This window comes from Apium graveolens, chromosome 1 (genome assembly GCF_009905375.1).
Source record: "Apium graveolens cultivar Ventura chromosome 1, ASM990537v1, whole genome shotgun sequence".
NCBI lineage: Eukaryota > Viridiplantae > Streptophyta > Magnoliopsida > Apiales > Apiaceae > Apium > Apium graveolens.
The window spans coordinates 154969786-154997149 of record NC_133647.1 but is presented as its reverse complement, the minus strand read 5'-3'; the positions used below and the strand labels follow the sequence as shown (position 1 = coordinate 154997149).

At 38.2% G+C, this 27364-nt stretch overlaps 1 pseudogene; it reads right to left on the bottom strand.

Moving 5' to 3' along the window:
* LOC141668426 (phenylacetaldehyde reductase-like) overlaps positions 1–24509 on the bottom strand; it is a 166351-nt pseudogene extending 141842 nt beyond the window's left edge.
* Between the last annotated feature and the right edge of the window lie 2855 nt (positions 24510–27364).

The following is a 27364-nucleotide window of genomic DNA, read 5'->3' as shown; positions in this document are numbered from 1 at the left end:
TCAGAAGGAATGTCAATCTTCCAAACCATAATACAACCTTCATAGCTTTAACCATCATCACTGTATTCCTTTGGCACAAGCGCCTATAATTATCCTCTTACCTTTAAAGTGTCGGCCGCCTCTTTGGCCTTTCCTGATAGTAAAATTTCCTTACAGTCAATGTCATTTTAACCACCTCCAAATAAATTTTCTACCTCATTTCAATCACTGCTTATGTGAAAATGTTTTCCTTAAAATCTGATGAGTAAAAAAAAATATCACCATTTTTCCATAAGTTATTGCCTCAGTCTTTAGAGGTTAATCACTGTCACGACTGACTCTCAATCATACTTAGAACATCTTTTATCTTAGGTCCTAATTGCCCTGAACAATTTCGACCTTTACTGGTTCGATCCATACTTTCTCGTGGTTTAACACGTGCCCCACTTGGCATTATTATAATTACGTCATATTTCCTTTATCAACATTTCTATTCTTGAGAATTTTGAATATTACCTTTCTACTTGTAAAACCTCTAAGGTTATCCTTGAATCGTTCCTCCTGTATTCCCTAGATACAGGGCATATCAAGATACCATTTATTAATACAAGAATCATTGTCTATATACTTCTGAAAATTTCTCCACTGATTCTTAAAGGCTGTTATTACCTTAATCCTTTCCAATTCATACTATCAAAACTCATACTATCCCTATTAAGGGTGAAATGCCAAACTTTATGCATTCCCCTAGGATTCATTTTAAGTTACCGATGTTCTATCCTTAATTCCACCTTTAAAAAGGTACATGCATCCTTCCATGGATAAATCAAGTCATATATCCCTGATAAGGGTGTCTTATTCAATCATTCCCACCTCGATAGTATATGCCTAATTTTCACAATAACACATGTATTCAAAATAAGGTCAATCAATATGGCCTCCAAAAGATAACAACGGTTATCCGCTTTTCTTGCCTAATTTGGTAACGATAACAAGGATGTTCTGGAAGATATTGGTCGTGTTCAACGTGAACCTCTTCTTAATAATTCCTTATTTACTTTTGTTGTTTATCTCAACAGTCACCTCAATATTGGGATATCTTTCATACCTGGTGTCTCCCTTTCTGGGTATCGAGCCACCGGTCTTACACTTCACATTCTTGAAGGTCACTTCCTTCATCCAATTTTCCTAATTTCTTACTTCCTTGTCTCCTCAGTCTATCCGCGTCTCACTATTTATCCTTCGAATTATCTCAAGGTTTCCTCGAATACTCCCAACTTACAGGGGATAAAATATATGTATCTCTTATGCCTTCAACCATCAATTTTAACTCATGGTGAATCACCCTCATCCTGACGATTACATACTTTTCTATTTCTATTGCTATGAGTCTTTAGGGTTTCCTCATACCCAACTCCTTTATCATTCCTCAAACTCTATTGCCTTTATATTCCTTTCCACTTCAGTTTCTTTTTATTTTCCTTTCTCTTATCATTATTTCAGGAACCACCACAACATAAGCATTGATTTCAAACATCCCGTCATTCTGGATTCGTGTCCTCAGAATGAATCTTGATAACTTTTACAGCTTAGATTCATAATTCATCATACTCGTCTGCCTTTGTTCTGGCTCTAAATCTTTTACACTATCTCCATAACCTTGGGAAGTACTTTCCTGAAAACAATTGATTGAACTTAAATCAGTTTATTATAATCTATTGCTCCGTGCCTTCCTTGGCCTTTCACCAGTGGGTGGCCTCTCTCTTAGGAGGGTAAGTGACAAAACAGTCTTTTGTGATTCGTCAATCATTTAGAATCTCAAATGATTCCTATATTTCCTTTAGCCAGGCTCTTGCCCCGACTGGGTCAACCTGTTCCTTGGAACTCTGAGAGCTTAGTGATTTAAAGGTCATGAAAGAATTTCTCGCCGCATTGTTTCCTCAAGGTGGTGGTTGGGGATAATAGTCTAAGTCCTTTTTAGACAGGTCCATGAATTGTCGTAAAGGAGTACCGTCTCGGGTCTCCTTTACTTACTCGACTTTCTATTTCCTTAGTATGAAATATTTCATCCTTCTCACATACTTGAGGTTATCTTATACGTTAAAATCCTCATTTTCCACTTCATTATGTTATGGGTTCCTTCTATCTTGGTTGCGACCTCCCTGATTATCACATTCAAGGTTTGCCCCTAATCTTATTCTTTGTGGGGGCATATTACTTGGAAAAAAAAAATTGAGAATCTCTGGATATTTGTCTTACTTACTTTGCTTAAGTCTTTCCCTCGTTCATTCCTTGCACGATTACAAATTATGAATTCTCAAGTTCGATAAACTTCATGACACTCTCTTAAGTGTTAATAGAGCAATTAACAATGTGGTCTTATCACAAACAAACTGATCTGAGCTGAAATTAACGAATATATACATAACCATTTGTTCGAGGGTACAACAACTGAACACATTAAAGAGAATTACATCATTTGATCTGATCGCTTCTATCCCAAAAGTACTACCATAGATAATCATCTAGTCATTAAAACTAATCATCCATAACTTAGGCTAATCCTCCAAAAGCGGTGCTGCATGAAATTCTTGTCAGATTGCTCAGACTCTGCACACTATTATGGATCAAGAAATACGGGCATGCACAACATCCCTAACCTGCTCCATTAAAGCGGTGATGAGGTCCAAGATAGTTGCAAGTAGAGCTGGATCAATCTGACCCTCAAGATGGCCTCTAGCTGTAACACGGGTGGTAGCCTCAATCCTGTCCATGCTATGAGCTAATCCTGCCGGAAGTACCCCGCCCTCAATTCTTGGTGCAGTAAGTCGATCCAACAGATCACTCCTAATATTACGGGCCTCAGACAGGCCACCCAGGGTCATCTGATAATCAGCGATAAGAGAAGCCTGAGTGGTAGTATCTAGCAGTCCATCGGGTGCAGGTGGTGCAGACCCAGGAGATCCAAATCGATAACCAAGCACGGTATCAGGTGACAATGGTGCAGGAGATAAAGGTGGCATTTCCTCAGTAGGTGTTGGGCTCTGTACCGGGGATGGAACAGGAATTGGTGGAACCTCATGGATGTCTACAGGAACCTCTGGAAGAGGGTCTGATACTGGTATAATTGGTGTCGTGGAAGGCCCCACTCCTTCTGCCCTCATTAACCTTTGTGCCCTTGGTAACTCTTCATCCTCTAGTGCCACCCTCGCGGCCATTCTTGCTCTGGTAGTCGCCCTGACTATGGTCATCAATTCCTCAGCGATCCTCTCTTCATTCTCATCAGGATCCTCCATGAGATCCTCCTCAGCCACAATCCTTTCTGAAATAACATCCTCAACCGCAACATTCTCAATATGAATCTCATTCGGTCCCTCATTAGGGTACTCTATCGGATTCACAATTTGATCTCCAACTTGTAATAAAACATCCTCATGCTGATGCTCCTGAACCTCAGGGTTCGGTGCCCCGCTGCCCTATACGAGAACGAACTATGTTACTATCACGATATTTATAAGGGTTCCCATAAGGGTTTTAACTGTCAGTACTACGTTAGGTAGCCCGACTATGAACTTGGCAAGAGTTCTTATTATCTTAGTGAACTTATTATCTTAACGTCACATCATCTCTGAGGTTTATAACGCTTGACTCTGATACCATTTCTGTAACACCCCCAAATCCGGGGTCGGGGATCCGGGTTGTCACGAGTTCCATTTCCCTTAATAACTCCCAATCTTAATAAATAATCAACTACGCTGTACTGTGACCCCACAATAAACACACACACCACAAGTTATAGTCTCAGAGATGAATATCCAACAAAATAATCACAAGTCGTTTTATTCCACAATTATATGCCAATACACCTTAAAAGGGTTTCTGAATAAATTTACATTTCTTTGCCATTATTACAATTGATAAAGATACATAAGTCTGGTACATCAAAAGTTGAAAGCCTAGCCTATTGGTAGTTCCTACCTCAGCTACAGCGACATCAACGCCTATAGGAAACTGCGGAACGTTTCCTAATCGCTTGCGAATCGGGAGCTTGGTCATGTTCATCTTTTCTATCTGTTGTTGTGTGATGAAAGAAGAAAGCAAGGGTGAGCAACAAGCCCACCAAAATAATATGTATAATGATTAACAATATATGAGCCTTCTCATAGTACTCATGAAAGTCTTGGTCAAAAGAAATGAACCAAGTTTGATATCTTAATGCGATGAAATCGCAAAATATTCAGTATATATACATATATACTTTTCACAATCTTTGAAATCCTCTGACATGTATAATATACACAGAGTTCCAGTTTATAACTGTATAAAAAAAATATCATTGCAAGGTGATCTCATATATCTAACCTTGTCTCAACATTTTTCTGAAAATCTTTGACATACATAAGATAATCATTTACTAGATATAAGTTTAAAAGATGAAGTTACAAGATACTCCCATATACTTATATCTTTTCCAAATATCTTTTCCAAATACTACTTGAACTACCACCGTTCAAGATATAATAGTTTCAAAAGTTCATCACATAGATGAGACTACAAGACAAGATTTGAATAGATTCAATCCTTGAAATATCACTGTAAATAATGAAGTTACGAGATGCTTCATTAAGTCCCGATATATAAATATATTCATATATATCTCCCATACATTTCCTGAAAACCTCTGTCATGTAAGGTATGAATAGAGTTGCAATTTTCAATAAATTTGGAAAGGAAAGAATTTTGGCATAAACCCGATATCTTGCTGATCAGGCAAAGATACCAATAAGTAACCTTTTCTACTAGTAGATGGATGAATCCCCCACCGGTCATCACCCTGGTCGTATTAGGACCTTATGCTGGACCGCCACCCGGCCTCTTACGCGTTGATGGACTTCCACCCAGCCACTTACATTTTGATAGACCGTACCCCGGCCTGTCGCTTATGCCGACTCAATTAGATGGGCTTACCTCCCGAACATTGGGCAAGTAATCAATTCATTCATCAAAACAGCAACCTTGTTGCGAATATAAAATACACCACAGAGCCAGATCCCTTAGATTTTTGAGCGAGTATTCAAGTCCCCTTAAAATGGAAGATCTTGAATTTGAAAACAAGTTTTGGGAGCCGCTCTACCTTTTAAATTCATTTTGAAGACTCGAAAACATTTTTAAGAATGTTTGGAGTAATGTTGATTTAATAAAATAAATCAGTCCCAATATATTAGAAAATATCTGAATATTATTATTTAAATAATATCCCCATAAAGGATAATCTTTATACAAATAATTGAGGTAGAAATTGTAAAACTTATACTTGAAATGAGTATTAAATAACCAAAGATATACTTATACGAAAGTATTATCTTTATTTGAATAATCGAAAATAAGTTTGATTATCGAAACATTATTCTTTAATAAAATAAAGAATATTATTAAATAATAAGCGGAGTCATAATACCTCGAATGAATATTATAAATAATATTCATTAAATAAAATAACGGAGTCATACATCCTCAAATGAATATTCAATTAATAATCATTAAATAAAATAAACAGAGTCATAAGTCCTCGAATTAATATTCAAATAATATTCATTAATTAATATAAAGTTATCGAATAAACCTTATTCGATCAATAGTTTTGAAAACTATATCCATATATATATAAATATATATATATATATATATACTCGGGAACATCGACTCCCGGTTTTAGAAAAAGTTCACCTTTTGATCCCCTATACTAAGGGTAAACTCAAATACCGCTTATCTCTAGCATAGGTATTATGCAACTATAAGCATTTGAACCAACAGATATATAAATCGAGAATATGAAACAGGCATGCATATATACCATATCACATGCTACAATATATCGCAAGAATTTGCTAATAACAAATATGCATTTATCGCAAGATCATGCATATACACATATACATCACAACAACAGTTATACGGGTAGAAAACTTGCCTGAGTGCTCCTAGATAGACTTAAGCTTAGAGTGGGTCCGATAACCTATGAACAACAACATAAGTCGGAATTAGACCTCGGTCGCTTAAGAAACTAGACTTTAAGCATTTAGAGTCCTAATGTTCGCTTTCGCGCTTAACGATTTACTTAAGTCGCTCGAGTACCCTCGGCTCCACCATTTTAAATAAATTAACCATTAAGGGTTTTAAGGCGATTCTTTTGCGAGTACCTTACCAACTGCCTAATCCACTTTACATAATTGTTTCTTACCCCAATTAGTCATTTAAGGTCCTTAACCAAGGTTTCAAAGTAAGGCGAGGGGTAATGTTTCTTTCGCGAAACGTCGTTACTTAAAATGGCCGTTTCTCCTAAACCGTACATCGGAATCAAACGAACCACATATCAAAACGAAGCTCGTAACATGAAATATCTAAAAATGGAAATGGTCAAACCCTAGCAGGGAGTTCTCGGGTCCTAATGTTATGAACAAAAGCAGTCTAAAGTAAATCGGACATTACGACGGCTATGTTTACGCGATTTCCCAAATTTAAACCATTCCAAAATAACCACCAATCAATCCCAATTCATAACCCAATCAAAACTCCATCCATACTACATCATAACAGCCCCAACAACTCAACATTAACAATTTATACTTATTCTTAAACTTGAATTTAACTACACTTAAGTTCATTAATCAATAACCAAGATTTACAACTCCAAGAAAAATATCCCAAAACCAACTAATTTCTACATATTCAAACACCAAACCATCACCAATCAATCCCCATACAACCATATGACAATATCACTCATCAACCACTTTAAACCCTTTAAACCAAGCCCAAATCATACCATGAATCATCAAGAACAACTAGTGCTACTCTTTAACTCCAAAATCAACAAAAGCACTTAACAACTAAGATCTCAACATGACAAAACAACTACTACACTTAATCTCTCATTCCATCATCATAAATATTTATACCAAACAACTAAATGCTAAGATAATGAAGAGTTATACCTTCCTTGAAGCTTTTAATCAATGAAAGATCCTTGGAATGCCCATGGAAGCCTTGATCTATGTTTAAGCTACCTTGAACTTTTATAAAAAATCAAGAAAACCAAAGTTATTTCTTGAAGGTTACTATTCACCATCTTCTTCCTTGATTTATTGGAAGAGATTGTGAAGGAATTAGAAGTTTAAACTTATAGGACATCCATATCTATGTACAAGGAACCTTAGATAATTACCTCACTAATTAACAAGCCTTGGATCTTGAATTTTGGAAATTTCTTCTTTGAAAAAGAAGAAAAGCCGAGAGCAAGCTTGGAAGAAAGAGAGATTTTTGTGTTTTTTGCTTTGATTTGTTTTTTGGTTGGTTATTTTTGTTTAGATTTTGGTTAATTACCTTAATAACCTTGAGCTTTGTGTGGTTATCATTCATCCACACCTCCTTCCCTCCTATGTCATGCTTATGTCACTTTGTGGTGTCATCATCCCATACTTGCCCTCTCCTTATTGGTTGGATGACCTCATCATCCCTAACCTCCTTGATTAACTTCCTAATTGTTTGCCTAATGACCGCTGATCTGTTATACGGTTCGCTTAACTTTAGTTTTCGTTTTCGTTTATCGTTTGAGGGATCATACCCGGGATCTTATTACTTGGGTTTCCTTAACCTTTCTCAATACATTATAATCCTTTTATGATCCTCTCTTATAATCCTTTAATTTAAATCCTTTTTATCCTGTTACCTTATACTCAATTCTTTCTGTATCTAGTGGATTTCCGGGAAAAATCAAAGTGTTCAGAATTGGATTCTGACGATCTTTACATACACTTATATACCATATAGAGTACTAATGAAATCTCAGAATATCCATAACAGAACCCCTACATAGTGTGGCATTAAAAGTTTTCTCATTCGGCAAAAACACTATTCATAAGGGTTTCAAAAATTTTCCAAAATTTGGGGTTATTACAGAAATCGATCAGGATTCTGATCGACTTAGACGTATTTTTGACACTGAGGTCTAAGGTAAAATCGACCAGGAATCCTGATCAAAATCGATCAGGATTCTAATCGATTTGGACCTGTTATTGACACTGTGGTCTTTCTGAAATTCGATCAGAATTATTCTCCTTGTCTATCAGGAGTTTGATCGGATTAAGTGATTTTTTACCCCTTTAATAGAATTAAAATTTGATCAGGGTTTTTCCTTTTTCAATCAGAACTCTGATCGACTTAAGTAATTTTTTACCCCTTTAATCGAATTAAAATTCGATCAGGGTTTTTCCTTTTTCGATCAGGACTTTGATCGACTTAAGTAATTTTTTACCCCTTTAATCGAATCAAATTTGGTGATTCGATTAGGGTTTCATTCACCATCGATCAGGACTCTGATCGATTACTTTATTCAAAATTCTGGTCGATTTTTGACCTTTCAGTTTCTTTCTCTATTCCTAGAATGTCCCTGAAGCTTCCCTTTTAGTGGGCTTTTCTCAGATTGGGCCTTGCCTCTATGGGCTTTAGTCGATTCAAATTCCTGATTTTTGGCTATATAAGTGTGGTGAGAAGTGAGAATTCTCATTTCACTTCTCACTCTCCAAATTTCTCAAATTTCTCTCTAGTTTCTTTTATAATAAAGGCGATTTGCGGTGATTTCAGCCACCGCAGCTCCACCATCTTCAAACTTTTTCTGGGTTTCAAGCCTTCTTCCCAAGAATATCAATGACGGATCGCGATCTAGCTCGGCTAGCAAAGATGAATAATTCAAAGAGAGGTACCTCCATTCAGATACATTCTCCTTATACTTCTCTTATAGATATGATAAACTCTAGAGGTGATGAATATCCCTCCTTATCTGATTTAGATTCTTACAATCATGGTAATACATTTCATGAGTTAAATGGTATGATAGAAGCTTTTAACACCATGTACAAACTCCTTCCTCGCCTTAGGATTACTCCGGCCGCCCCTGGGGATAGGACATGTAATTGGGATGGGGATACACTCTTTATTTATCGAGGAGCCTTAACCGCAGGTCTTAGGTTTCCTTTCCATGAGTTCATTCCTCGTCTGCTTGCGGATGTGACAATAAACCCATGTCAGCTCCCTCCTAATGCATGAAGGGATATTATTTATTTTCAGGTATTATGCCTTAGGAATAAATTCCCCCTTTCTGTCTCCGTTTTTATAAAAATCTTTCAGTTTTATAACTATTTTTTAACTCAACCGGGCTAGGTTTTATTATGTCAAAGGCCCAAAATTCCCCACATTATTTTATGGTAATTCCATAGTTGACCCAAAGTGGAGGGACGAGTTTATTAGATTGACATGGGCTGGAGGCGAATGGGCTACCCTTTTTCGTAGGTTCTTTTGTAAGGTAGTAGATGGCAGCCCTGCTAGTATTAGGCTGACCGAAGAGGAGGAGGTTGTTTATCAAGCCCTCATTTCGGATGACGGCAAAACAGATTCTTGGACTCTCTTAGATGAGTTCTCTTTGAAGAAAGTGGGCCTTTCTCAGGCCAGTGATAGGGGTAATTTTAACTTGTTTTTTCTTCCTTTCTTTCTTTTTATTGAAACTTAATCATTTTTTAATGTTTCCTTCCTTTTTCATCTCAGCTTGCGAGGCTATTAATAACATTAATAGGCCCAAGGAGGGAGAATCTGGTCGCCAGAAAAGGGCCAAACTCAACAAGGACCCCGGGACCAAGCCTGATGCTCCTATCTTCCTTAGACCTCATACTCCGGTGGTGGAACTGGGGGATGATGTGGATCCTCCACTCAAGGCGCACTTCTTTAGGCCCAACTGGGGTTTTAGGAGAAGTGACAGAGTGGTCGGATCCACCAAGCATGGTAAGGATTGGTCATACCATTCCATAACTCCCCACGACTTTACTGACATTGTCACGGGGAGTGACATAGAGTCTATTGAGCTCCTGGGTTCTCAGGCCCGAGCTACGGTAACATACATTTCTCACCTTTTAATTTCAACTTTTCTCTCTTTATTTTTTTATATAACTGTGTTAAGTTATACTTCTTTGTGCAGAGCAACACCTACTTCCAGGCGACCCTTTACCAAGCTAGGTCCTGGAAGGGGAACTCGGATGAGTTTGAAAGGGAGATGAAAAAGTGGAAGGAGAGGGCTGAGGTCTTGGAGAAGAAGCTAAAGGCCAAGGGGAGGAGTTATCCAAGGCCCATGTCAAGCTGGTGAAGCTCCGGAGTGATAAAGAAACCATCATCGATGACTATATGGATTCTGCAAAGTTTAAGAATCTCATGGACATTAATGATGAGGGTCTTTATCCTCTGCAGTTTACCCAAGGATAGGATGCGGCTGTGAAGGCAGCTTCGGAGAAGCATCCTGGCTTAATAGATCCTAAGGACTTTAAAAGTCCCGAACAGCCAGAGACAGAGGATAGCTTGGATGCTCTCTTCAACTCTCCTCAGATTAATGATCGTATCCTGGATCCCAGCACTACCTCTCCTCCTGCTTCTCCCGCGAAGGATGATGAGCCTTCTGATGATGCTGAGAAGGGAGATGCTGAAAAGGGAGATGCTGGGAAGGAGCAGGGGAAGGAAGGCTCCCACATGGAGGAGTAGTGTTTTTAGTTTTTATGTTTGTTGTTCTTTTTAACTTATTGTAATTTGAACTCTTTTCCCTTCGGGGATTATTTATGTTTTATCTTAGTGGTTTGTTTGCTTGTTTACCTTAGTTGTTTGTTTGCTCTTTTTTGCTATTTGTCTTGAGTACTCGTACTATTGTGTGGGAGTTAGATAGTTTACTCGCCTTTTCATAGCTTTCCCTTTCATTTTTCCGTACTTGTACTAAAATAGATAAGCAAACTCAACCATGCATAAGGTTCCAAACAATTCTAAGATAAGTTTATGTAAACTTCATAAATTGTAATCTCTTGGGATCCATCCCTTACATAATTCTTCGTAGAACTAGAATTTGAAATAATAGTCTTAAAAAACTAACATGTGAAATCCTAAGCAAGCAAAGCTTCAAGGTGCTTTTCAATCTTGTTACCACTATAATATGTATAAGCTATAAGTAGTAAACCTTCAGGTTTTGTGCATGCCAAGTCCGGGATATTTCTTCTCCATCCATGGTTTCCAACTTGTAAATACCTCTCCCTTGAACGCTCTTAACTTTATAAGGCCCTTCCCAATTTGGGGAGAGCTTACCTTTCTGCCCTACTCCAGAGGCTGCCACCTTTCTTAGAACTAGATCCCCTTGTTTAAAGAATCTTTCTTTCACCCTTAGGTTGTAATAAAAAAGAGGTTTTTTTCTGATATTCCACGATCTTTGCGTGTGCTACATCCCGTACTTCATCTATTAAATCAAAGGCTAATCTTTGCCCTTCCTCATTTTCCTCATCGATGTACGCTTGAATTCTGGGAGACGAATGTGATATTTCTAAAGGAACTACTACTTCTGCCCCATATGCCAACATGAATGGTGTTGCTCATGTAGTAACTCTACTCGTGGTTCTGTAAGCCCAGAGTATTGGCAGTACTTCATCCACCCAATTATTTCTGGATTTCTCAATCCTCTTCTATAAACCATTTTAAATGATGCACTTTGCAACCTCTACTTGCCCATTGGCTTGAGGGTGAGCAACGGAGGTGAACCTCAAATCAATTTCGTTTTCTTCACAATACTTTCTGAACTCTTCATCATTGATTTGTGTTTCATTGTCGGTTACCAAGATTCGAGGAATTCCATATCTGCACATGATGTTTTCCCACAGGAAATATACAACCTGCTTGGTTGTGATCTTGGCTAAAGGTTTAGCTTCAATCCACTTAGTAAAATAATCAATAGCTACAATCAGGAACTTCCTTTGTGCCGTGGCCATGGGGAAAGGCCCAAGTTTATCCATTCCCCACATGGCAAAGGGGATGGGATAGTTGATGGAAGTCAGCATCTCGGGAGGTTGTCGAACAACCGGTGCATATTTCTAACAACGATCACACTTATTTACATATTTTTTGGCATCGGCCATCATCTCTTGCCAATAAAAGCCTAAATAGGTTATCTTATGAGCCAGTGCTCTGCCCCCCAAGTGTTGCCCACATATACCTTCATGTACTTGTTCGAGGGCCATGTGTGCCTCATCAGGCCTGAGACATCTTAAGTAAGGAACCACATAAGATCTTTTATACAAAATTCCATCAATCAAGGAATATCTCAATGCTCGAACAGTCAATTTTCGTACTTCAGTCACATCATTTGGAAACTAACTAGTTTAAATGTGGGCCTTAATGGGATCTATCCATGATGTCCCCAGCCCTATAGGGGCTACAAGCTTAACATCGATGCTTCTTGTTTTCAAAACGCGGAAGTACACACTTCCCAAACTTTTCTCTATCTCAGATGAAGCAAACTTAGATAATGTATTCGCCTTAGCATTTTCCTCTCTTGGAATGTGTTTAACATGGAATTTATCGAATTAAGTCATCACAACCCTTACTAGGCGAACATATTTAGCCATTGTTTCATCTTTTGCCTCGAATTTTCCCTTGACCTGGGATACGATAAGCTTGGAATCCCCACAAACTTTCAAATTCTTGACTCTCAATATTCCTGCTAGGCCAAGGACAACTATCAGAGCTTCATACTCAGCTTCATTATTTATGGTTGGGAATTCTAACTTCATGGCATATTCAATCAAGAATTCATCTGGGCTTTGTAAAACAAGCCCTGCTCCACTTGAATTTATTTTTGATGCTCCATCAAAATAGAGAACGTGTTATTCCTTCTCTCTAACACCCTCTTCTTTATCTCCTTTATTACCTTCCGTGTCTTGGGGTATAGTTTCTTCCTGACCCCTGACTTCTTGGTTGGGTATGGTACATTCCACCAAGAAGTCAGTTAATACTTGGGCTTTTATTGTCGTTCGTGGCTTGTACTTGATGTCAAATTATCCCAGCTCTATTGCCCATTTAATCAGTCTCCCACTAGCTTTGGGACTATGAATGAGGTTTTTCAAGGGCTGATTTGTTAGCACTTCAATTTTATGAGCCTGGAAGTAAGGACGCAACTTCCTTGAAGCCATCACCAAGGTTAACGCAAACTTCTCAATAGTTGAATAATTCAACTCAGCTCCATACAGAACTTTACTAACATAGTATATGGGTTTCTGGATTTTAAGTTCCTCCTTAATCAATACAACGCTCAAAGCATTTTCTGAAATGGCCAAGTATAAGTACAAAGTTTCATTTAGAGTTGGTTTGGCCAATAACGGGGCTTGAATCATATATTTCTTCAGTCCTTCAAATGCCTCCTGGCTTTCCTCAGTCCATATAAAATCTTTAACCTTCTTCAGGGATTTAAAGAATGGCAAGCACTTGTCTCCGGATTTGGAGATAAAATGTCCTAGAGCTACAACTCTTCTAGTGAGTTTCTGAATATCCGTTATGAAATGGTGGTTCCATGTCAAGGATAGCCTTTATTTTATCAGGATTGGCCTCGATTCCCCTCTTGGAGATCATCAGACCTAAAAAATTTCCAGATCCCACTCCGAAAGCACACTTTGCAGGATTTAACATCATTTTGTGATACCTCGGCTCCTCAAATGTTTCCCTCAAATGGGTTATGTGATCAGTCTTTATTAAACTCTTGACTAACATGTCATCAACATAAACTTCCATAGTTTTTCCAATAAGATCCTTGAAAATCTTATTTACCAACCTTTGATAGGTGGCTCCTGCATTCTTGAGACCAAACGTCATAACAAGATAACAAAAAATACCAAAGTCAGTAATGAATGATACCTTTGGGATGTCATCCTTATGCATCTTGATCTGATTGTATCCATTAAATCCATCCATGAAGCTCAGCATCTCATGTCCAGCAGTAGCATTTATCAAGGTGTCTATCTTTGGCAACGGGAAACAGTCCTTTGGGCATGCGTCGTTTAGATCGGTGAAATCCACACACATTCTCTGTTTTCCATTAGCCTTCTTTACCATCATAAGGTTTGCACCATTCCAGAAACTGTATCTCTTCAATGAAACCAGCCTCTAAGAGCTTCTGTACTTCTTACTTAATAGCTTTCTGCCTCTCTAAAGCAAAACTTCTTTTCTTTTGCTTCACAGTCTTTCAATTTGGATCCATGTTTAGCTTGTGAGTGATCAGTTCTGGGTCTATGCCCGGCATATCAGCTGCCGACCATGCAAATACATCACTATTCTCTTGTAAAAACTTCACCAACTTCCCTCTAAGGGGCTCCTTGTAAATACATTAACATGGATTCTGAAAAGAACAGTAAACTGTACACTTACAAGAATCCAAAACAGAGGTTCCGAGAGAACAGTACAATCACATAAACTCACGGATCTTAAACTATATGATCATCACATATAAGTAGAAACATACCTCCCGATATGGCGACGATTAGTTGATAGCAATAAGGTCTTGTACGTCGGTGCTTCAATGGAGAAGAATGAATATCTCTCTCTTTTTTATATACATTTATTTTATGTGTTCTTTTGGTTCTTGATACCACACTTTTGATGGAAAAGGTGGATGTATATATAGACAGAGAGAGGACCATCCATCTCACCTCAATATCTTACCTCTTAATTAATTATCCATCAGAATTAATTAAGTGAGGTATTTTTAACTCTTGAGTTTCCTATAGACCATTTTATAATTATAATTTCTTACAGTCTCCCACTTGGTCTTATAGAAAATAAGCCATGAATGTGCACAAGTACATCAGTTTTACTCTAAGTTCTTAGTTGATAAATTGACAAATGTATTAGTCATGGCGTGCCCGTGTTATTGCACAACACGTTTACTTCCATGTACCACAACATCTGTAATTTTCACAACCAGGTCATTATGAGAATGGCTTAATGGTCACATAATGTTTCATTCACCTTAAACATAAGTGTGTACACCTTTATGATGAAAGAAACAGAAAACTTCAGATGTTATATATATAGAGTGCTCAGTTAATTGTCTTTCACATAAACATGCATAAAATAAGTGACATAATCTATGATTCAGGAACTGTCCAAGAGACCCAAACTTTCAGCATGCCTTTTGAAGGTCTTAATTGGCAGTCCTTTCGTGAGTATGTCTGCCACTTGTAAATCAGTGCATATGGACTCAATGACAATTTTCTTTAGTTTAACATCTTGCTTTAATAACAGGTATTTTAGGTCTATGTGTTTTGAACCGTCTGTAATCCTGTCATGCTTAGAAAAGAATGTCGCAGCTTGATTGTCACAGTAGACCGATAATGGTTTAGAGATGAAATTTAAGGCTCCAAACTGTGAAACAAAATTGCGCAGCCATGATCCTTGAATGGAAGCTTCATAACAGGCCACAAATTCAGCCATCATAGTGGATCCGAAAATCATTTCAGATTTTTGACTTTTCCATGAAACAGCACCTCCACATAAAAGATATGTATATCCAAGAGTGCAGAGCCTTGTATCAGGACATCCAGCAAAATCCGAATGAGAATAGCCAATCATCTGTGGATGACTTGACTTTCTGTACGTAAGCATATGATTTTTGGTTCCCTTTAGGTATCTCAATACTTTCTTTGCAGCCTTCCAATGAGCGATCCCTGGGTCACTCTGAAATCTTCCCAACATGCCAATGACGTGGCTAATGTCAGGCCTGTTACAGACCTGTGCATACATCAGGCTCCCCACGAGAGATGCATAAGGATACTTCTGTATTTCTTCTCGTTCCATAGGTGTCCTAGGACATTGCTTAAGAACAAGTTTGTCTCCTTTATGCAATGGAACATGACTAGCGGAACAAGACAACATGTTAAATCTCTTAAGAACTTTATCGATATAGGCCTTCTGAGACAAGCCTAAAGTTCCTTGGCTTCTATCACGAAAGATTTCTATGCCTAGAACATAGGAAGCCTCTCCCATATCTTTCATTTCAAAGTTCTTTGAGAGATATTCTTTTGTCTCTCGCAACAAACCAAGATCACTACAAGCCAATAATATGTCATCAACATACAGAATCAAAAATATGAATTTGCTCCCACTAAACTTAAGGTATATGCAAGTATCAACGATATTTTCAACGAAACCGAAATTCGTTATGGTTTCATGAAATTTTAGATACCAATCTCTGGAAGTTTGCCTTAGTCCATATATTGATTTCTTAAGTTTGCAGACCATATGCTCCTGCCCTTCAATTATGAAGCCCTCGGGTTGACGCATATAAATTTCCTCTTGCAAGTCTCCATTCAGGAACGCGGTTTTCACATCCATTTGGTGTAACTCGAGATCATAATGAGCCACCAAAGCCATGATGATTCTTAAAGAATCTTTTCTGGAAACCGGAGAAAAAGTCTCGAAATAATCGATGCCTTCTTTCTGATTAAAACCTTTAAACACAAGTCTAGCTTTATATCGTTCAACATCGCCTTTAGAATCTCGTTTGGTTTTATATACCCATTTACAACCAATCGCTTTATGACCTGGTGGGAGTTGAACAATTTCCCAGACTTGATTATCACTCATAGATTTTAATTCATCCATCATTGCATCAACCCATTTGTCAGAATCAGTGCCCTTGATGGCTTGAGCATTCGAAACCGGATCTTTATGTTCATCAGATTCTATGAGATAAAGCAAGAAATCATCAGAAATGGCCGATCTCTTTTGTCTTTGAGATCTTCTTAATGGTGTTTCTGATGACTCTCTGTCAACACTATCATTCGTGAGATCCTCATCATGGAGCTGATCATTCATTGGGTTCTCCTCAGTGTTCTGATGTGTGTTTACAGAGGAGTTCCCAAAATCTTTCGAAATAGTGGGTAAAGGAACCTGCACCCTTACTTCTTGAATGATCACATCATCTTGCTTTATGCTCCCACTGGTCTCACCATTCACATAGAACTTAGTATTACCAGTTTCAACTATTCTCGTACTATGGTTAGGACAGTAAATTCGATATCCTTTTGTATTTTCTGGATATCCAATAAAATATCCACTCACCGTCCTAAAATCCAACTTCTTTTCTTGTGGATTGTATATTCTAGCCTCAGCTGGACAACCCCAAATTTGGAGATGACTTAAACTAGGTTTCCAGCCTTTCCACAGTTCAAATGGTATTTTTGGAACTGCTTTGCTTGGAACTCTATTTAAGATGTAAACGGCTGTAGGTAAGGCTTCCATCCACAAGAACATTGGCAAATTAGCGTGACTCATCATGGATCTAACCATCTCTATATACGTACGATTTCTTCTTTCAGCTACACCATTCTGCCATGGAGATCCAGGCGTTGTGTACTGAGCAATAATTCCAAGTTTCTGGAGAAGTTTAGCAAATGGTCCAGGATGTTGTCCTGTTTCATCATACCTCCCATAAAATTCACCACCTCTATCTGACCTGATGATTTTCACCTTTTCTTTTGTCTGTCTTTCTGCCTCAGCGATGAACACTTGTACAGCATCCACCGATTGAGATTTCTCATGCAATAGAAAGACATAACAATAGCGTGAATAAAAGTCGATAAATGTGATGAAATATTTTTCACCCCCAAAAGTTGGAACATCGAAAGGTCCACAAATGTCTGTATGTATGATTTCAAGAAGCTGGGTACTTCTTGTGGCTCCTTTCTTTGTGTTTTTTGTTCTTTTTCCTTTTATACAATCAACACATGCTGGAACATTATTAAGATCCAATTGAGGAAGAATTCCATCCTTAATTAATCGTTTGATTCTTTCAATGGATATGTGTCCCAGCCTTTTATGCCACACGAAGTAAGTGTCATCTTTAGATGACTTACGTTTTGTTTCTTTATCATGCAGGGTGAAATTAATTTCGGCATTTGGAGTTTTAAGTTTCAGCTTGTAAAAACCATCAATCAAAATTCCAGAACCAATACAACTAGAATTTTAAAATAAGCTGAAATTTCCATTGCCAAACTCAAATGAATATCCAAACTTATCCAGTGCACTAACAGAAATAAGATTACGAGAAATAGACGGTACATAAAGTGTTTGACACAAGTCCAATACATGGTCACTACTTAAATTAAGACGATAAGTTCCAATAGCTTTCACCGGAGCTTTGTCTTTATTTCCCATAAAAATATAATCCTGATCACTTAGATTTGTAGTTTGGATCGTACTGAATCCCTGCATGGAATTCGAAACATGAACATTAGCACCAGTGTCTATCCACCAAGTAGAGGAAGGAACATTAGTTAGCTTTGATTCGAAATAACTTACAAAACCCATCGGGTTACCTTTCTTTTTGAACCAAGCCTTACGTTTATTGCAATCCACCTGAAAATGTCCAGGTTTCTTACAGAATTTACAAACATTATCCTTCCTTTTCTTCTTTATTGGTTGATCAGACTCATCAGACTTAAATGGTGACCTTTTGTTCTTTTTCCCAGCTTGCTTAGTAGTTCCTTGAGTGAAATGAGCGGCCTTAATACCTTGTGATCCCTGTCTAGATTCCTCCTGAACCAATTTATTAGTCAATTCATTCAAACTCCACTTTTCCGTAATAGTGTTGTAATGAATTTTGAATGGTTCATATTGCGGAGGCAAACTAGTCAGGATAAATTGAACGAGGAAAGCATCATCCACTTTCAATCCCAAATTCTTAAGTTTGGCAGCAAGGTTAATCATCTCAATGACATGAGCACTCATGGTGCGAGAACCATCGAACTTCATGGTTACAAGATCTATCATCAGCTTTCCCGCAAGGGACTTGTCAGCTGTCTTGAACCTTTCTTCAATGTTCTTAAAGTATTCCTTAGCGTTTTCAGCAGCGGGAAGTGATGACTTAATGTTGGTGTCAATCACCATCCGCATAAACATTATGCTCAATCTGTTGGATCTTTCCCAATCATCATGGAACTTTCTTTCTTCGGGAGTGCTTGTTCAGTAAGTGGACTTGGCTTATCTTTCATGAGAGCCATGTCCAATTCAAGTACTCCCAACGAGAACTCAACTTGCTCTTTCCATTCTGAGCAGTTGGTTCCATTGAGCTTAAAAACAGATGTAGCGTAAGAATTAAGAGCAGAAGGTGCATGAACTGCAAATAGAGATACACAAATTTAATCAAAAGAACACATAAAATGAATCTTTTAGTTAAGAATTTTGAACACTCCTGTGGGTAGTTTTCAAAATTCTCCATAAGTTTAAATACTCCTGTGGGTAGTACTTAAAAATATATTCATCAATTTTAAGATTCCAAGTACTCCTGTGGGTAGTACTCAAAATATCTATAAGGTCCAACAAATCATAATAACTAGTGAAACAGATCAGGTTCTCCTGTGGGTAGAATCTAACTTTGTCATCAGTATAATTGTTGGTCATTTTAACATCATCTTCTTATGTAAAGCATTATCATAAAAAAGAAACTGAAAAACTTCATAAAACCGTATTCAGCATAAGACACGAACCAAGTTTTACAACACGATGACCAAACATAATCATAAAAATTATGATAGCAGGAAAATTAGAAGCCGATACCATAAACATGATTTTGTAACTAAAGGTATCAATATGCATAACAACATAATACAAGTGTCAAAACATTATCATGTAAGACTATAATCATAATCCAGAGATAAGATGGTATAAGTTCTCGAGGCAATAGTCCGATCAATACATATCATACATAACAATCAATGAAGATCATTATCCCAGAGACAACATAGTACTCATATAAGGATGCTACTAATACTAATAGGAATAATCATATGTCCGGTAACCATGGCTCTGATGCCACATGTAAATACATTAACATGGATTCTGAAAAGAACAGTAAACTGTACACTTACAAGAATCCAAAACAGAGGTTCCGAGAGAACAGTACAATCACATAAACTCACAGATCTTGAACTATATGATCATCACATATAAGTAGAAACATACCTCCCGACATGGCGACGATTAGTTGATAGCAACAAGGTCTTGTACGTCGGTGCTTCAATGGAGAAGAATGAATATCTCTCTCTTTTCTATATACATTTATTTTATGTGTTCTTTTGGTTCTTGATACCACACTTTTGATGGAAAAGGTGGATGTATATATAGACAGAGAGAGGACCATCCATCTCACCTCAATATCTTACCTCTTAATTAATTATCCATCAGAATTAATTAAGTGAGGTATTTTTAACTCTTGAGTTTCCTATAGACCATTTTATAATTATAATTTCTTACACTCCTCTATTGACGCTCCAATGAAAGTTACTTTCTCAAGATCCTCGGGAGCCAAAGGAATCGGAACCAAGTCTTATGTTGGCTTCCCTCTTTTCTCATCATTCTCACGGATATCCAGATCTTCAATAGGCAGAACCTGCCCCCCAACTCCATCATCCCTAAGAGAGGCCACATAACAACTCCTTGCCATCTTTTGATCTCCTCTCTCTTCTCCGATCCCATTCCGGGTGGGAAACTTCATCACTGAATGGTAGGAAGAAGGGACTGCCTTGAAAGCATGTATTCTCATTCTTCCCATGATTGCATTGTAAGTCGATCCAGCCTTTATCACTACAAATTCCAACATCTGTGTTCCTTGTCTTGGTTCCTGATCTATGGTCATTGGCAACTTAATTATCACTTCCACGGGGCACTCCACTCCTGCGAATCCATATACCGGCATATCAGTCGGGGTTAATTGAGAATCATTGTAACTCATCCTTAAAAAGGTATCATGGAGCAAAATGTTCACCTAGGCACCATTATCTACAAGGACCCTCTTCACTGGGTTGTTCCCTATTATCGGTGTTATGACCAGCGGATCATCATGAGGAAATTTCACACCCTCCAAGTCAGAATCATCAAATACCATTGTCACTCCTGTCCTATCCCTCATCGGGACTTCCCCAACGATATGCATAACTTCTCTAGTATATGATTTTCTTGAGTTTTTGGATGAACCAACAGCAGTTGGTCCTCCGAAGATTGTATTTATCACAGTCCCTCGGGGTCGTGGTCCTCCAAAGATTGTATTTATCACATGCCATCGGGACTGAGGTTTTTGCCCCTAATCGTCTTGGTCCCTCTTACGATCATCAAAATTCTTTCTTCCGTTGTTATCTACACTCATCGGTGTCATGTCCAGCATCCTTGTGAAATCTGTAATATTTGCTCTTATCCAGCTTCATAGGATCAGCCTTCAGAGGCTTAGGCCAACGAACATCTCTGTCCTTCTCAATTTCCATCAAGATCTGACTCCTAGAAGCTAGGTATGGCAATGTGTCGGATTGGGTCAGGTTTCTAAAGATCCAGATCCGATCCATTATATTCGGGTTCGGGTCCGGATATCTAAAAACGATCCAGATCCGACCCGTAGGGTTTTTTCGGGTTTCGGTTCGGGTTCGGATCTAATTTAGATACCTAAAAAATAAAAAATTAAATAAAAATAAAAAATTATCTTCCTATCAAAAACATGAATATTGATTTTTTTTTAAAAAAAATTAGGAATGTAAAAGGGCTTCACATGTTTTATTTAGCACAATAAACGTGGGAAACATTCCTAATTTGATTGTTTATAATCACTCGTTTTAATTATTTAATGCGCAATATTTAATAAAAACACAATATCGATAACATGAATGTAAATTATGTATCACATATATAAAATTAAGTAAAATATTAATATACATATTTAATAATTCAAAATATTTCAATATATATACATATATATTGTATATTATATATATAATATACAATACAATATAACATATATATTTATATAATATGTTTTACATATAATATGTATATATATACATACTTTATATATATATATATATTGTATCGGGTTTTTATCGGGTCTCGGGTTTGGATCGGGTCTGAATCGGGTTTCGAGTTTCGGGTTTCGGGTTTCGGGTTGGGACTCGGTTCAGAACACCTAAGATCCAGATCCAGATTCAAACTTTTTCGGGTCTAAAAATAAGATCCAAAACCATATCCAGATCTAAAAAATCGGGTTCGGGTAGACCCAATCGGGTCGGAACAGGTCGGTTATACGTCGGGTCGGGTAAAACTGTCATCCCTACTAGAAGCATTCAACTTGGCATATTCAGTGAACTTTTATCCTGTCCTCCTTTCTTCGGGGTTGAATCATTGTTTTGCTCAGTTCTAGGATACTTGTCCTTAGCAATATATTCCAGATCAGTTTTTCACTTCTTGCCACCAGCGAGCTCATTGTTCACTAAGGTCTTCCTCATGCTCTCCTCCACTTTTATGTACTTCTCGGCCCTGTCTTGGAGCTATAACATGCTTTCAGGGGGGCGCTTGGCTAATGACATCTTGAAGAATTCATCCCTAGTTCCCTGTTGCAGTGTTATTATAGTTACATTGTCATCAAGGTCTGGGACCTCCAAAGCTTCCTTGGTGAAATGATTCAGATATTCTCTCAAGGACTCTTTTGCTCCCTGCACAATGCTCATGAGGGATGTTGAACTTTTCTCATGCACTCTGCCAGTGATGAATTGCTTAATAAAAGCTTGACTTAGCTCTCTGAAGGACCCAATAAAATTTGGAGGCAAACGGCTGTACCATCTTTGAGCCATTCCCGACAGGGTTTGAGGAAAGGCTCGACACTTAATAGCGTCATTCACGGGCTGCAGCAACAGTGCATTAGAGAATGTCCAGACATGATTAGTGGGGTCTCCAGTGCCATCATAAGCTTTGATGGTGGGAATCTTAAACTTCCTTGAGATATGAGCATTCATTATCTCTTCAGTAAATGGTGGAGTGGGATCGTCAGGATCTCCTAGGGGCAGAAGATCACTTGGATCAGCCCTTGGGACAACATCCCTTCTCTGCTGTGGACCATCCAGGTTTATGATTGGAGGATAATTTCTCCTCCTTGGTGGTAGCGGGAGTCTGGGGGTCAGGTGCGCCTCCAGATCGCGTTTCAGTCTTTGAATCTCAGCCTCGTGAGCCCTGATTCTCTCCTGTACTTCTTGGGGATTCGTCCCTCGGGTGCTCCTAGGACGCTGGCCACCATCAGGCATCGGTTCTTTTCCAGCACGCCTCCTTCTTGGGGCCACATCATCATCCGAAGATTTGGAGTCTCTCTCAGTGTAAGGGCCAGAAAATTATTGATCCTCAGGATAGGAGTCAAATCACGTATATATTGGGGCATCTGCCCTTGTGCTTCACTCTGATTAGCATGTCCACTTCCTCTGACCTCGGGGTAAAGGGGCATCCCATAGGGGGGTTAGTGGTCACAACAGTTGAATACTCGTACCCAACGGGTCGAGAATTCACAGGTGTATGTAACTGCTGAAGCTGGAAATTCGTCCCTTGAGGAGCCGGGGGAATCGTCCCTTGTGGCTAAGGTTCAGTCGTCCCTATCGGGGTTCCTCCTTGGGCAGAGGCATAGGACGAGTGTGGGGGTAGATCCACCGTTGACGAAATCGCTTTAGTTGTTACAGCTGGAATTCCTTCAGGGGCACTGTTTCCACTCCGTGTTCTCGCCATGGTTGTTGTTATGCTTTCCCACAGACACGCGCCAAATGTTATGGATAAAAAACTAGGGTATATTAATTGTTGTAGTTAATATTAGGGTTCAAGAGCTTAAGGCCTTTAATGGCTGCTCTCGTGTTTCATAGCTTAACTCTAATTTTACGAGATGCCTACGTATCTCTGTGAATTAGAGAATTAAGTCAAAAAACGTAGTTCTGATTTGTGGGGTGAGGCCCCTTATATAGATGTTGGGAGTCCTTGAATTGGACCATAGTTAGGAGACTTGGTGGACAAGTCTCAGAATTAGATGGACTTTGGAGTCCTAGGAAGTAGGAAACTGATTTCTTATCCTATGAGATCTCTTGGAGGCCAATCTTCAAGAAATTATATCCTTATTTGGACATTATCATCAGTTGATTTATCCCTTATTAATTAATTTCATAATCAATTAATATTCAGGGTTTTGGGCCCTTTCTAATGGGCTTAACTGTCAGTCCAACTGTGGTATAATTAATGCGATATTAATTACGCAATCAGGGTATATTTTACTCCCTATCACTATACCTTAAAAATATTTAATCCTAAAACTTCCTTAATGGTACATGAAGCTGATACTACTAGGTCACCATCCCTTCGGTCCAAAGTACAAAACTTTGCATTGACTGTCACTTGACAAGAAAGTATCTACCAGGAAAATGAAATCAGTCATATATCCGATCTCCGAGAATTCAACAATGTTCTAGCAGAAACAACACATCCCCATCACTTTCTCCTCACTACTAAAAATCATGTTCCTTTCTGACTTTATATGTGTGTGAGTGAGTGTGTGTCTAGTCAATGATCAGTTACAGAATTAATAGGCATCAACATGGATAACTACTAAAACCCAATTTATAATTAAATTTAGCCAATTTCATCATAAGGGTACAAGTACATAAGCAATTTTAATATAGAAAAGCATAAAAAGATTTCATAACAAACAACAAAATCAAGAAAATGAGAAACTTACGGGGGTCACGAACAATGTAACCACGAAGAAGCAAGAACTTGACGAGCCATGAAGCTATAAATCCTCAAGCTCCTTTCACGCATACTATTTTCCCGTCTCCGCTCATCTTATTTTTCAGTCTTTTTCTGTGCTGTTTTTTCGGAGTTTTATTTTGTAAATGGAACTAATTGCAATTTTTTGCAAGGAAGGTTTATTACTTTTTTTTTATTTTCCAAGGTACAAACTACTATGCTCTCTCTCAAAAATGTAAATAGTACTTTCTATTAAACTATTTGAAAAAATTGTTATAGTGAGACAAACTTGACATGTGTCAAAGTCTACAACATTGGAAGAATGAAGCAAAGGGGATCTAGGGTTACGCAACTAGAAAAGAAGGCAATTCAGGGTGAATCAAAGGAAATAATCAATCGGAAACAAATACATACGGGGCAACAAATACATACGGAACCTACAGACGCAACTCAATCAAATTTGGAGAAAGCAAACAAAGTGTCGAGGTACTGGTTTCTGCTGGATAAAGAAATAGTTAAGGCGATCTCCAAAGGTAACTTCAAACTATTAAGTATGGCAAGGGCTAGAGTAGACTTCTTATTAACTATTTTAGACCCAGCAATGGTGGAGAGGGGTCTTAATGGAGAAGAAGAGGTGATTTGGGAAATTCATAAGTACCTTCATAATAACGGATGGTGGGTCAGGGCGGATAACTTGATTGTCAAAGAGATGAGTTTCCCTGGAGATGTACCAAATGAGGAACTTAAAAAGTCGGATCAACTACTACTCTCTTTTATTGATCAGAATAGAAATCTAGTACATCCCAACACTCTAAAGACTCTAAATATCAGTGATAACGAGACTATACGCATGGCTCTTAATCAAATCCACTACGGGTCGCTAAGAGATACCAGAGAGAGGAAGGATTTTTTGAACTCGGGGGAAAAAAGATAATTTGTCCAAACAGATAAGGAAGAACCAAGCCAAATCAACAATTGCTTCCTAATATGGTGATCACTCAATTCCTAGAGTCTTTTGCACATCTTATTGAACTAAGTGTGTATCGAGATGCATTGAAAGGAGATGATAATGATTTGTCACTTGCCCTAGGAATAATACATCACAAGACAATTGATCAGACCAAACTGTTAGATGAGGTGGAGAAACAAAAGGAAGGAGGGTCTTACAAGTCAGCTCTCTTAACAAAGCCAGAATGAATCCCATCACTGAAAGCAGAGGTACGGGCAAATCAGAATGCAGAGGTTAGTAACAAAACCATTTTTTTACTGGTTTTGGGGAAAATTTACAAGTTAAAGAACTTTGGAGGTACCTCAAAGGAAAGGTGAAAGTGAAGGATATTATATAGCCAAGGAGAAGGGACAAGAATAACAGAAGATATGGGTTCATTGTAGTTGAAAATGGGGAAATGGCTAGGGAGTTGATTAAAAAAGTTCATGGTACACAACTGGGGGAACATTCGCTGTATTTGACACTAGCCAGAGAGGGTAATATAAAAAAGGGGATGATCAACAAAGACAGTTAAATGGAAACGAGCTCTGGATCAAACAAAAATCAATTACCAAAATCCTCACAACAGTCTCTCAAGGAGGATGGAAAAAAGGAATCAGACAAAGAAAGAGGCAGGGATTACATAATCGAAGGTAACCGTATCCCTCTAATAGTCAATAAGTCTTTTGCAAAAAAACTTGAGACCTCGGTCATATTACACACAGTCAACAAGGAAACGGTGGATTCAATAGAATTTTTAGTTGAAGGATTAGGTTTCAGAGACGTTTATATTAGGGGAATCAATAGTAGTACATTTCTGGCTTTCTTTTCAATGGAAGAAAAGCTAGAGGATGTCGATCTAGATTATTTGGGAATTGGGTTCAAAGAGGTGAGAAAGGCAAATTGGAGGGACTTGATACCATGAAGGAAAACTTCGGTTGAATGTAGGGTTACCGACCACTCTTTGGACGGAATGGAACTTTGATAGTATTTGCAGGGGCATTGGTCAAATTATCAACTATGCCCCCAATATTGATGACAAAAATTGTTACCAGGTTCCTTTTCTTCTTATTGAAAAAAAAGTGATGGAAACTATCAACGAAGTTGTCAACATTAATTTTGGCGGGATCGGTTGGCAGGTCAGACTCGTAAAAAGGCCCACTCTGGTACAACCGGAAAATTTTGGTATGAATGAAGAGGGCTCTGAATCGCCAAGAGATGATATACAGTGGGGAAATTCTATAAGACAGGAAAATGAAATGGCTAAAGAAGAACTTAAACCAGTTAATTCAGAAGACTCGAAGATTGATGACTCGTGGGTGGAAAAGGATAATTCTGATCCAAAAGAAGACATATGCACCAAACAAATCTCCAAGGTAGACTTAGAAGAGAATGGAAATATGCTTCAAGACTCAGAGGATAATCATTTGGAAACTGGAGACTCTTTAGTGAACCCCTGTACCCCAAGAGAACATGCAACCTAAATGGGGGACTTCGTCCAAGAAGACTCATGGAACTGGAAAGCTAGGGAAGTGACAGATTCGAAAGCCTCTATCACCATCAATACTTGCAATAATTACGCGGAACTATTTAATGATAATTTGCGAGAAGATCTTCTCAGTAAATGTTCCTCTCAACCCTCGATCATTAAGAACCTCAATTCACTTAAGATCAAAAGTAATAGAGGGCGTCCTCGGAAACTGAACTCAAACAAAGAGAATAAAGCCTTTAAACTTTCAAAAAGGAATACAAAAAGTGGTGGGATCGGACTCCCGGTGCTCGAACCAGTCAATATTGTTCAGAACAAAGATGAAGCCTTGGCAATTCTGGAAACAGCAGTCAACCTAGGCTTGATTCCTCAGGAAGATGAATAAACTTCTCTTGAAGTTATTAGGGGAAGGCTTCTTAAGAATTGAGTGAAGCCCTATTTCTTTCTCAATTTTGAGTGTTTATGGATTTACA